The sequence below is a fragment of the Eurosta solidaginis genome, chromosome 1 (genome assembly GCF_040869045.1).
Source record: "Eurosta solidaginis isolate ZX-2024a chromosome 1, ASM4086904v1, whole genome shotgun sequence".
NCBI lineage: Eukaryota > Metazoa > Arthropoda > Insecta > Diptera > Tephritidae > Eurosta > Eurosta solidaginis.
This window is the reverse complement of record NC_090319.1, coordinates 304,565,203-304,576,801: the sequence shown is the minus strand read 5'-3', so window position 1 is coordinate 304,576,801 and position 11,599 is coordinate 304,565,203. Positions and strand designations below refer to the sequence as shown.

Below are 11,599 nucleotides of genomic sequence, written 5' to 3'. Positions count from 1 at the left end.
TTAGGGGTTGAGCAGCTCTGCTCTATAGGGTGTAAGCAAGGTGTATTGAAATTCAGAGTGATTTAGCTGTTTAAAGTGTTGGTAACACGGCTCTGGAACGTAAAATATATCTGTGAATTGCACTTCGATTGCCCATGGTCCCTAGCGTGATTAAAGCGGGATTTACTGCCCAATCCAATCCAATAAGCCCACGTGCGATTAACTTTGCGTGTTTGAGTATATATGTATGACTTTTCTACGAGTTTAATACAGAGCAACATATGTATATACTAAATAGCATCGCGTCGGAGAGACAAAAGTAGAACACGGCATCGCAGGAACTTACAAATAATTTAAACGACAAATAACAATTCAGATCGCGTTGCATAGTGGAAGAGCGTTAACTTGTCGTGATAGCGTAGCGGAAGCTTTTAATTCATAACAAAAAAAAAAATATATGTACATCTATAATATATTAAAAGAGTATGAATATATGAATGAGTAAAATAAAAAAGTAGTAGTTAAAGCAGTAGCAAAGGATAAAAGAAAAAAACATAAAAATATTCCTGAAAAATTTAAGTTGCAAGCAAATACTCAATTCTACGTGGAAATTGTGAAAATTGCAGCAAAAATACAAAAGAAGGTAAAACGGAAGTTTGACAAAAAGTACTTAACTATTAAATTAGAAAATTATGGATGAAAGCGTTGTGCCAAAGGATACTCAGAAGGAAATATAAGAATGATGAAGAAATTGTAATTTAATATGAAATATTGCTTAATTTTGTGAAATAAAAAACCAGAAACCCCATTAAGTAAAGCATGAAAAGTGTTTAATAATATATTATTTAGGTCACATATAACTTTTCTCCTTTACATGTGGGTATGTGTGTGTGTGTGAGTTTGCATGCGAGCCTCTTATTTACAGTGGTACAATGTGTTGCTAAAAATACGTCAATATAGAAATATTTAACTCGTCCAAATTATAAAGATCAATTGTAGCTATCAAATATATATTTAGAAAAAGTGCTAATATTGCAGTTAAATATGTGTGCGTGCTTTTGTTATTGCTATTGCTTTGTTGCAGCCACATGACTTTCCGTTATTGATACTGCAGGGTGCAGTGGTGACTAATAAAATGGAAAATTAATCAATAATTTGACAAAATCAAAAAGAAAAAATGAAAAAGAAAAATAAAAACAAAAACGAAATATTGAAAAAGTTCAAAATTGCATTATTGCAGTGTTTAGTTGGAGATAAATTTCCTTTGTATTTATTTAATTTAAGTAAATTCCCCAGCGCTTGAGATTAAACTTAATTACCTTAATGGTAATAAAATAAAAAAAAATCTTTAAATAATTACAAGAATTATGCTGTGAAGCATAAAATAAAGTCCAAAAGATAAGTAATCGCATGAAAATATAAGAAAAATCAGAAAAAAGCAAATAAAAATTGGGCGTAGTTGGAGGCAAATCGCTTATTTGGTATTTTTTTGTTTTTATTGAATTTCCTATAAAGCCGACAAAAATGTGTAGCCACTTAAAAGGATAATGAAATAAAGAAAAACCTGAAAGGAAGAAGAAAATGCCGTAAGCAATAACTAAAACATACAAAGATGCACATTCGACTGGGTCGATAAAGAGGTTGTTAAAGTTCGCGCATAAATTTGAAGTTTATATTTGAAGGGTGTTATTGTAAGTTGATAACAAAACAAAACTTAACCTAACATAACATACATTAACGTAAAAGACCACGACATAACATAGAATAATATAATATAAAATAACATAACATAACATAACACAACATAACATAACATAACATAACATAACATAACACAACACAACATAACACAACATAACATCCGGTTTTTGAAAATGATATGTCATTATTTTTTATCGAGAAAATGTCTATTATTTTATTTAAGGTCCTTTTAATTTTGTTTTCCAACCAACAGCTGTAGCCCCTTAAACTATGTTTCTTGTTTCACAAAACTATGAGAAAGTGCTATGATAATATGCTTAAATGATTCCCGAGCTCAAAAGGACATATGAAGGATTATAGAGCTTCTCAAGACCAAAAATGTGCAATCGCTTTCATATTGAAACTTTGTCGGTACTGGTTTCATAACATACAAGTCGATAACACGCCTATAACAAGTAGGTAAAACTCCTATAAGAAATCGCTAACTTTCTTAAAAGGTTTCGATAAGAAAATCGATAGTTTGTTATAACTTATCGACAAATTTTTGATAACAAACGATAAATTTTTCATAACAAGTCGATAACATAACCTAACATAACTTTACGTAACATATGTATGTAACATGACGTGACTTAACATAACATAGCACAACATAACCTAACATTCGGTGTTTGAAAATGAAACGTCATTATTTTTTATCGAGAAAAGGTCTGTTATTTCATTTAAGGCTCTTTTGAGCTTTAGCTTTGTTTGCTAACCAACAGCAGTAGCCCCTTAAACTATGTTTCTTGCTTTCCCATACTATGAAGAAACTACTATGCTGCTAAAATAACCCCAAAGCTCAAAGGTACATATAAAGGAATATAGAGCTTCTCAAGACCAAAGATGTGCCATCGCTTTAATATTGAAGTTTTATTTAATCTGGTTTCATAATAATTAAGTCGATAATACGCCTATAGGAAGTAGGTAAAACACCGATAAGTCGATAAATTTTTGACAAATTTTCGAAAAGAATTGATATTTTGTGATAACTTATCGACAACTTTTTGAAAACAATACGATAACTTTTTCATAACAAATCGAAAGATTTTTAATAACATATATAAAAATTTTCGAAAAAAATCGATACACTTTCGATAGTAAATCGATAATTTTTGAATAACAAACCCATAACTTGCCCATAAAAAATTTATAACTTATTGATAACGTTTGTAATTGATAGCAAATTTACTAATCGAAACTCATTCATAACTCGTCGATTATACGACTATAACCAACCGATAACTCAACTTTATTTGCTGTCTGATTTCACTCATATTTAACCCTATCGCGTACATTGTTCCCAAATTAAGCTACAGTGTGGTGATTACACCAACGGGTACATTTTCTATTCCCCTCTTTACGCATGCCAATCCCACGTACTACGCTTACCCTTACTTTCTATATTCCCCCATAAAGCATAATACTTGCAAAGATTTTGCTTACGCTTACACTTACCTTACGCTTACATTCTGGATTATCTAATACTGTGAGCACAGAAATTTGCACAACAACAATTTTTCCGGGAGACTCTCAATGTCAGCTTCAGATTTAGAAGCATACATTCGCAATTTTTTTTCGTACAGATGCCGACCAGTCTAATGCTTATATACACGACAGCATACTTGTGTGCACAGTAAATTTCAAAAGTAAAGGCACACTGAGTGTCTTTGCAAAATGCCCAGTGTTTTTGGGAAAATATCACTACATTTAGACATATTTAAGGCCGTTGTTGTTGTTGTTGTTATTGTTGTAGCGATAAGGTTTCTCCCCGAAGGCTATGGGGAGTGTTATCGATGTGATGGTCCTTTTCCGGATACAGATCCTGTACGCTCCGGTAACACAGCAACATTAAGGTGCTAGCCCGACCATCTCGGGAAATATATGGCCACATTAAACCTTCAGGCCATCCCTCCCTCCAAACCCCCTAGTTCCATGAGGAGCTTGGGGTCGCCAGAGCCTCATCTGTTAGTTAAACAGGATTCGCCAAGGATAGGTGAGGTTGACAATTGCGTTTGGAGAAGCTATATATTGCGCTGGCAACCTGAAAGGGTTGCGCTACACAACCCCTTGAATATGGTATTTTAGTCGCCTCTTACGACAGGCATGCCTACCCCGGATATATTCTGACTCCCTAACCCGCTGGGGGACATTTAAGGCCGTATTTTATATCTCTAGTTGAGTTAAAATTTGACTGGAGAAAGCAAACCTTCAGATGACTTAATCGTTTTCATCAACAAAGTGTGACCAGCTCCCAGTTAAATCGATGATGGTGACTATTTTATATAAGAAATCGCAAAAAACTATTGTTAATAATACGAAAACCAACAAAACAGTTCACTTTCGTTTACACTTTTACCTGACACTTAACTTATGGCGAAAGCTTCAGTTAGCATGGAAAAAATTCAAATATCGATAATTTATGATAGTTGGCTTATTGAGGATAGTGAAAACGGCCCTTAATGATTGTACTTTTTGCCTAAGTGCTTGATCATAGCTGTACAAGTTAAATAAGATTTCTGATTCTTGGAGAAATCAAAAGTTAAAAATGGTTCCCTCTAAATTGCATACTGACATTATGAAAAAGAAAACAATCATACTAAGGCAGCTTAATTGGTATTTTCCATATGCCTTGCTATTCCTAAATTACTAGCTTACATCGTGTTCAGCGACATACATAGAACATCTATAAAATTAAAAAAAATCAAAATTCCTAGTCGTTTCGTAGACTTAAAGCACTTCTTTAAAGTTATGCATATACACCAAATTTTGGGCTGAACAACGTCTGCCGGTTCTGCTAGTCTTCTATTAAAAGTTAAGCCACCCGCCAAGTTTCGTCAATTTATCGATCTTAGGCAAGCTCGATAAACGCCTTCTTTCGGTATTTCGAAATTCGGATTTCCATTTTTTTAAGTGGAGGTGGTCGCTAAACCGATTTTGTTTTCTTTCCATGCCAAATTCCAGCATGATATCTTAAACGGCCTTTGATTTACGGCTTGAAAAACTTTGAAATTGCATTTTTTTTTAAGTGTAAGCGGTGCCACATCATACCAAAGTGATAATGAATTATTTTTTTTTCCAATTTTCTAAATTTTCGAAATCGAAAAAGTAAGGTTAGATTTCGCACATTCTCAATACTATCCTATTCTGGATCCAGATAAGGCACTACATATACAAAACTTCGTAGAGATATCGCGGTTTTTGCTCAAGTTATCGTATTAGTGAGCGGACGTTACGTACGATGTTACTTTGGATGTTTTCGCATGGTTTTTTAATGAAATATTTATGCGAATATTGGCATCAAACGAAGTTGTATGTGGTGAAACTTTGAAATTTTCTTGGCAGAGTTAATTTTGGTCACTCAGTTAATCCATAAAGGCCACACATAGACTAAATGTGTTCTCAGTGTTACCAGGATTTGTTTGACCACCAAACGGAAGAACCCCAATCAGGTACCAGAATTTATGTTATAGAATAACTCCGTTATCTTGGCAAATACTAAAAGTTTTCTAGGATCTAGCTTAATTGCTGCCTGAAAATCTTGCAACTCTACCGCACTTAATAACTGGAGCTTTGACATGGCGTTTCTTTCTGCAGCTCGCACTTCCTACACCTGCTGTTACTGACGAGGCCTAACTTATAAGCATGTGACACCAGAAGGCAGTGTCCAGTTATTATGCCCAGCGTGAGCCTTAAGTCTGCCTCTTCAGAGATATGAGCCAGTTTGTGAGTCTAATATGGAAGGATTTGCACATAATCATAGAAATTTTGTAGCATCGCGCTTTGTACACGTGTTTCCTGCTTGATGAATCATATGCATCTCCTGTCTCCTTTTAATTTCTTCCAAACGGATTGGGACGTCTTTCTTAGTTTCAGCTAGTGTTACATCCTCCTTTGCCAAATCATCGGCCTCTTCGTTACCTTCTTTCCGTTTATGGCCGGGAACCCAGTATACATAGATGTATGGTGCGGCCTGAGCAAAATTTTTACAATGCTTCTTTGCATCCCAGAATACTTCTTGATAAAGTACTGTGTGAGATTTTTGCCCTAATAGCCGCCTAAATATCAAAACATATATTGACGCGACAGCAGCTTAGCACGCTACCTCCTGAGTTTCTGTTGCTATCAGTAATCGCCTGATCAGTAATCTGGTAGCCTGTGGGATCTACTTATTGCTGGATCGACATTGTAAACATCAGACCCGACCCCTTCCATTAATTTGGAACCATCCGTATACACATACGTAGTATGTTTTGCCATTTGTGCACCTCGGCACCAACACTCTGGCTCAATTGTGGCCCAAGATCTCTTTCGAAGCTCAGGCACGGCACGATATTAGATGGCGCTATACTGCTGTGGCCATATGGCCTGCACTCAAGCTGCCCCGAGGCCTTATACCTTGTTGTATTTGCTAACGCGACGTTTTTGGCTATTGGGTTCGCAGGCGGGATGTGTAGAACGACGTGTAATGCTGCCAGGCCCTACTCAGTTTTATAAACCGCATTGTGCATACGTCCCTTTATTTTAGCGATGCACTGTAATAAAAATATTTCATATTGAAATATACTCTCGTCCTGTTTAAACGCTTCTTACTTCTTTCATGCAATTTCTTATTGTTCACACATATACCTATGTATGTACTATTTAACTTGTATTATATTATTTGTTTTTGGTATCAAGTGAAGTGTATGAGCGTGACACGAAGCAGTTGGCAATGGTGATATGCGTGGCAATTTTGTTGATATCGATTCGTTGTTAAGCTTCCAGAAGAGAGAACTCAGTTGAGTTGGCATATAAATGTTATTTAAATAAACAAACATATAAATATACAAACATTAACATGTAAATATATTTTGGCGTACTTATGACTATACAATTGGATATTAAAGGGCGACCTCCGCCTCGTTAAAAAGGTGCCTTTTTGTCGTTGTATTCCTGTGATTGTTTGCAAATTTATTAAATACAAATTGACTTGAAGGAAATGTGACCGTACAGGCAGAATAAAGTTCATTCTTAGTTGGTGAGAAGTGCGATTCATATATAATTAATGACATAAAGCCCTATGGAGAACGCTTTATTGCTTAAAGTACTTTTCTCGCATACTTTACCACACTTTAATGCACTAAAATAAGTTTTTGTTATACGTTTTTTTTGGAGTAGATTACTGTACCTTAATAGAAATCTGGCTCAATTAACTCCCCTAATAAAAATAAAGGCAGCACTGGTCCTTGAGTGTGTAGAAAAGCTGAAAAAATGTGGAGCACACAACGCAGTACACGGTCATACTCTTGTCAGTGTGTCTCGTGTAAGGGATGGTTGCATCGGACAGGTTGTTCTGGGCTAGACCCCAAAACCAGACGTCAACGTAGCTTCTATAAATCTTTTGGGGCTCCTTGCTGTTCACGCCCTAGGACGTCCTGTAGTCTGCGCCTTAGCGACCCCCACTACCTTCCAGCAGCCCCGCTGCCCAACAAACCACAACAAGTACCCGCTACTGCTCGCGTCCCACGGCGCCACCAACTCATACGGCTGCTCCCACTCATACCTACAATCTCCGTAGGAGAGTCGGGAGCAATGCCCAGCATCATCCCCTGCCCCCGTCTTCTCCTCCTCTTTTCCGGCAGCAATTGTGTAGGTCAAGGAAACAGACTCTTAGTCCCTACCTCCCGTTTCACCGTTTGCCAGCACAAAATATATATGTTTGCGACATCCGCCCAATGCAGCTCCTGCCATGGACGGTGCCACTTTCCCAGATTTTCTGGTCTCCGTAACGGCAACTCCTCGACGGGTTTCATTGCGCCATGTTGCCAGGCCGCTTACCCAAATACACCGGGTACCCCAATGCTTACCCAAGGACGTCCAGTCCCAGGGCCACAACAGCAGTTGCGTCCTAGCCTTCCACAACCCAGGCGTAGTCACCCGTCACTTACTTCCAGAGTGACGACGTCTCCCCCTATGCACTTCAGAATTCTGCAGTTAAACTGTAATGGATTAACTGGGAAGATAACGGAGATAGTCGATTTCATGAAGCGGCACAACATCCGCATTGCTGCGATACAAGAGACTAAACTCACATCAAGATCTGCACTGCAGACCTGTTCTGTGTATAATGTCCACATGAAAGGTCGCGAGAGCGGAAATGGAGGCGGCCTCGCGTTTATCATACACCACTCTGTGCAATATCATTTATTTGATCCCGACATCGACCGCAGGGACAGCGTCTTAAAACGTAAAGCTTATCTGTCCGATCAGGCGATGCAAACCTAGAAATCATCAACATCTACATCCCTCCTACCTCCTGTTGCCCCAGTGAATTCCGCGAACAGTAGGGGTGAGATGTTGGCAGATCAAATAGAAGAAACGACGTTCTGCACAATAAACGGAGACGCCCTCACACGTATGGTAGGAAGCTGTCATAGTTCGCCGGATATTTCAATCGTGAGCGCAGAACTCGTAAACTGCGTCAACTGGTAGCCGATGGTAACATTGGCGTCCGAGCACCTGCCTATACTTATTTCGCTCGAGCGTACCGCCGACTTCATCGTCACAGAAAAACGCACTTACATAAACTTTAAAAAAGGAAAGTGGGAACGAATACAAATCCTTTACGGACAACCGATTTGCTGCCCTCCCTATCCCGACTGATGGCCGCCAAGGGGAGCGTGCTTTCCGCAAGGTCATTGAATCCGCCTCTGCTCGTTTCATTCCCGCCGGTAGAATTCCCGAAATTCGGCCCCAATTCACGGCGGAGGCCGCAAATTTAGCGAGAGAACGTGACCTTATAAGACAGCTCGATCCCAGCGACCCACAAATAAGGGATATAAACCAACGCATTAGATTGCTTGACAAAGTTTTCATCGCCTTTGGCGATAAAGTGCTGTCGGATGCGAAAAAATGCGCGAGCGCTTTCTGCCGGCAATATATAAAGCATTCTACGGTCGACAAAGATAGACAGAGGGCCAACAGACACGCACATAAACTTAAATTCAGCGCGTCATCACCGCCAAAGAGGTTGAGGATGCCATCGGTCATACTAAAGCATCCAAAGCAGTGTGCCCAGACGGCATAGCCATGCCTATGCTTAAAAGCCTAGTGAAAGAGGGTTTCAAATATTTATCACATGTCTTCAACCTGTCTCTTTCCACCTTTGTCATACCCGAAAATGGAAAGCCTGGGAAACCAGCTAACGTAGGAGAGTCATGTCGCCCGATATCTCTCCTATCGCCAGTAGCCAAGACGCTTGAAGCCATTTTGCTCCCCTACTTCAAAGAAAATTTGCAGCTAGCCTGTCATCAGCATGACTTCAGAAAACTCCATAGCACCACCATCGCGCTAAATGCCATCAGCACCCAGATAAATTGCGGTTTAAATCAAACCCCCCATCATAGAACAGTACTCGTTGCGCTGGACTTTTTGATACGGTCAACCATGGCACGTTACTGCAAGACCTGGAAGGGTCTACCCTTCCCCTATGTCTTAAAAGGTGCGCCGCAAGTTATTTGGGTGGTCGGCAGGCATTGGTGCAATTTAGAAAGAAACATCAAAACCAAGAAGAATTAATCAAGGGGTGCCTCTCCCCACTTTTGTTTAATTTCTACATATCTAAGCTACCTTCGCCACTAGAAGGAGCTATTATCGTTTCCTACGCCGATGACTGCACAATAATAGCAACAGGCCCAGGCCCACAGATCGATGAGCTTTGCAACAGAATAAACGGCTACCTCCCTGATCTCTCCAGTTTTTTCGCCTCGCGAAACCTGGCATTATAACCGACTAAATCCTCCACGACCTTATTTACAACATGGACGTCCCAAATGTCGACGATTTTGAACATCCACGTCGATGGCACTACGCTACCGACTGTCCTACACCCCAAAATCTTGGGTGTGACGTTTGAACAGGATCTATATTTTGGTGGGAACGCAGCCGCAATTGTTCCGAGCCGTAATAAAATCCTCAAGTCCCTTGCAGGCAGTACTTGCGGAAAAGACAAAGAAACGCCAGCCGATTGCATGCTACGCGTCCCCTATATGGTCGCCAAGCCTAAAAACTATCCACTGGAAGAAGCTACAGGCCTGCCAAAATACTGCTGTCAGAATCGCCACGGGCTGTCTTCTTATATCCCCAGAATACCATCAACATAATGAGGCCCATCAGGGAGAGAAATGAGATGCTAACCAAACAGTTCCTGTTGAATATCCAGAAACCTGGGCATCCCAACAGCAGCATTTTGAGGAAATACGGCACCTGATAACTCAGCCGTATTAAGCAAAAAAACACAAGCAGGTCCTTGGTGAACTCCGCAAACAGGCGTCGGATCTTTATGCCAGGAATTGCCCGGTGAATCCAGCACTCAAAGAACAGTACCCAAAACTTGCGGAAAAGGAACGTATACTCTCCAGGGAAACGCGAGTCACTCTAGCTCAACTTCGTTCTGGATACTGTAACAGGTTAAACTCTTACTTATCCAGAATCAACCCCGACATACAAAATGTATGCCCCGCTTGCAATGTGCCCCACATGACACCAATCATCTCTTTAGTTGTAATGTGGAACCAACGCCTCTAACACCCCTTTCATTATGGTCCACCCCTGTTGATACAGCAAGTTTCCTTTGACTCCCGTTAGAGGATATTGATGACAATTTGTGATCGGTCGCAGCTGTTGGGTGGGGCGAAGCACTGCTACAACAACAACAACAAGTGAACAACAATCATACTTTATAAGTCCTAGAACTAGCAGGTTCATCGTAGTCATATCAAATCTTTACCGAGATGGCCAAGCTATAATTTTAATGGTTCTATTTTCCGGACCGTACCGGATCTGTATCCGACAAAAGATCATCAACATTGATAAAACTGTCTAAAATCTTTGGAGCGTCACTTTATCGCTACAAGAAGAATAACAACAAAATAACATTGAATAAAATCATACTCTATAAGTTATTGATCATATCTATTCTGATGAATAAATGAAAGTATCGAGAGAAGATGGATAGGCCCTTGCAGCATTCGACATTCATAAGCTGTGCCGAAGATTAATGGTCCTTGCCGTGATGACAACGGTTTGTTTCGAAAATCTTTTGGGAAGATTTGAAGAAACGAAAACACATTTATCATTTTATTTTGTGACGACAACAGGACAATATAGAGAATTTAATTGATGTTGTGTGCACTAAAGTAAGAATACATATCGTAAAATCTACCAAGAGCATTTGTCTCATACTAAACACTATTAATCTTGTAAATGATACTATCACCTCATACATTTATGTATCTATAGTTGGGTGTCTAATGACGTCATGATAACCAAACAAACAAAAAATAATAATAAATATAAACTGCACTTGCGAATATTATACTACATATTTTGGCTACTATCACGTTCTAATTTGATTTACAGCCATTATAAATTCCACTGTCATATCCTAATGCCATTTAGCTCACCAATCATTTACACACACACACCACACACACGCATATATTTTATGTATTTATACGAAAAGATAGACAGGAATATTAACGTTTGTATTTAAAAGCACGAAAAGTGCTATGCTCTAATGTTTGTCAACAGGTTATTTCCGTTCGCAGTATTGAATATCAGATTTAGTTATGTAAATTTGGTAATTTTTACAAAATTTCCGAAACGTAGGCTTGCCTTTGTGCATGGCGGAATCACCAGGTTAACTAAATAAAAAAGACAGAAGATGTACGCTATCTGAAACGATAGGGATGTATTTTCGATTGTCCGAAGAGGGTAAAATTTTTACCCGCTTTAAAAAAATAGGAGTAGAAAAATAAATACTTTGTGACGAAAGCCATTACAGAAACTGATTTTTTCCTCATATTAGTGCCACTGCAAAAGGGGATACAAAGGACCA

General features: G+C 39.0%; 1 protein-coding gene across 5 annotated transcripts in view; it reads left to right on the top strand.

Moving 5' to 3' along the window:
• The first annotated feature begins 374 nt into the window (after positions 1-374).
• jus (julius seizure) overlaps positions 375-11,599 on the top strand; it is a 64,969-nt gene continuing 53,744 nt past the window's right edge. For 4 of the 5 annotated variants that reach the window (XR_010948979.1, XR_010948977.1, XM_067761316.1 and 1 more), the window contains exon 1: positions 375-622. The gene's annotated coding sequence lies outside the window, so the exon portion shown is untranslated. Of the gene's footprint in view, positions 623-1,494; positions 1,671-11,599 lie in introns of all 5 variants that reach the window. The other variant, XR_010948978.1, reaches the window with a different exon arrangement.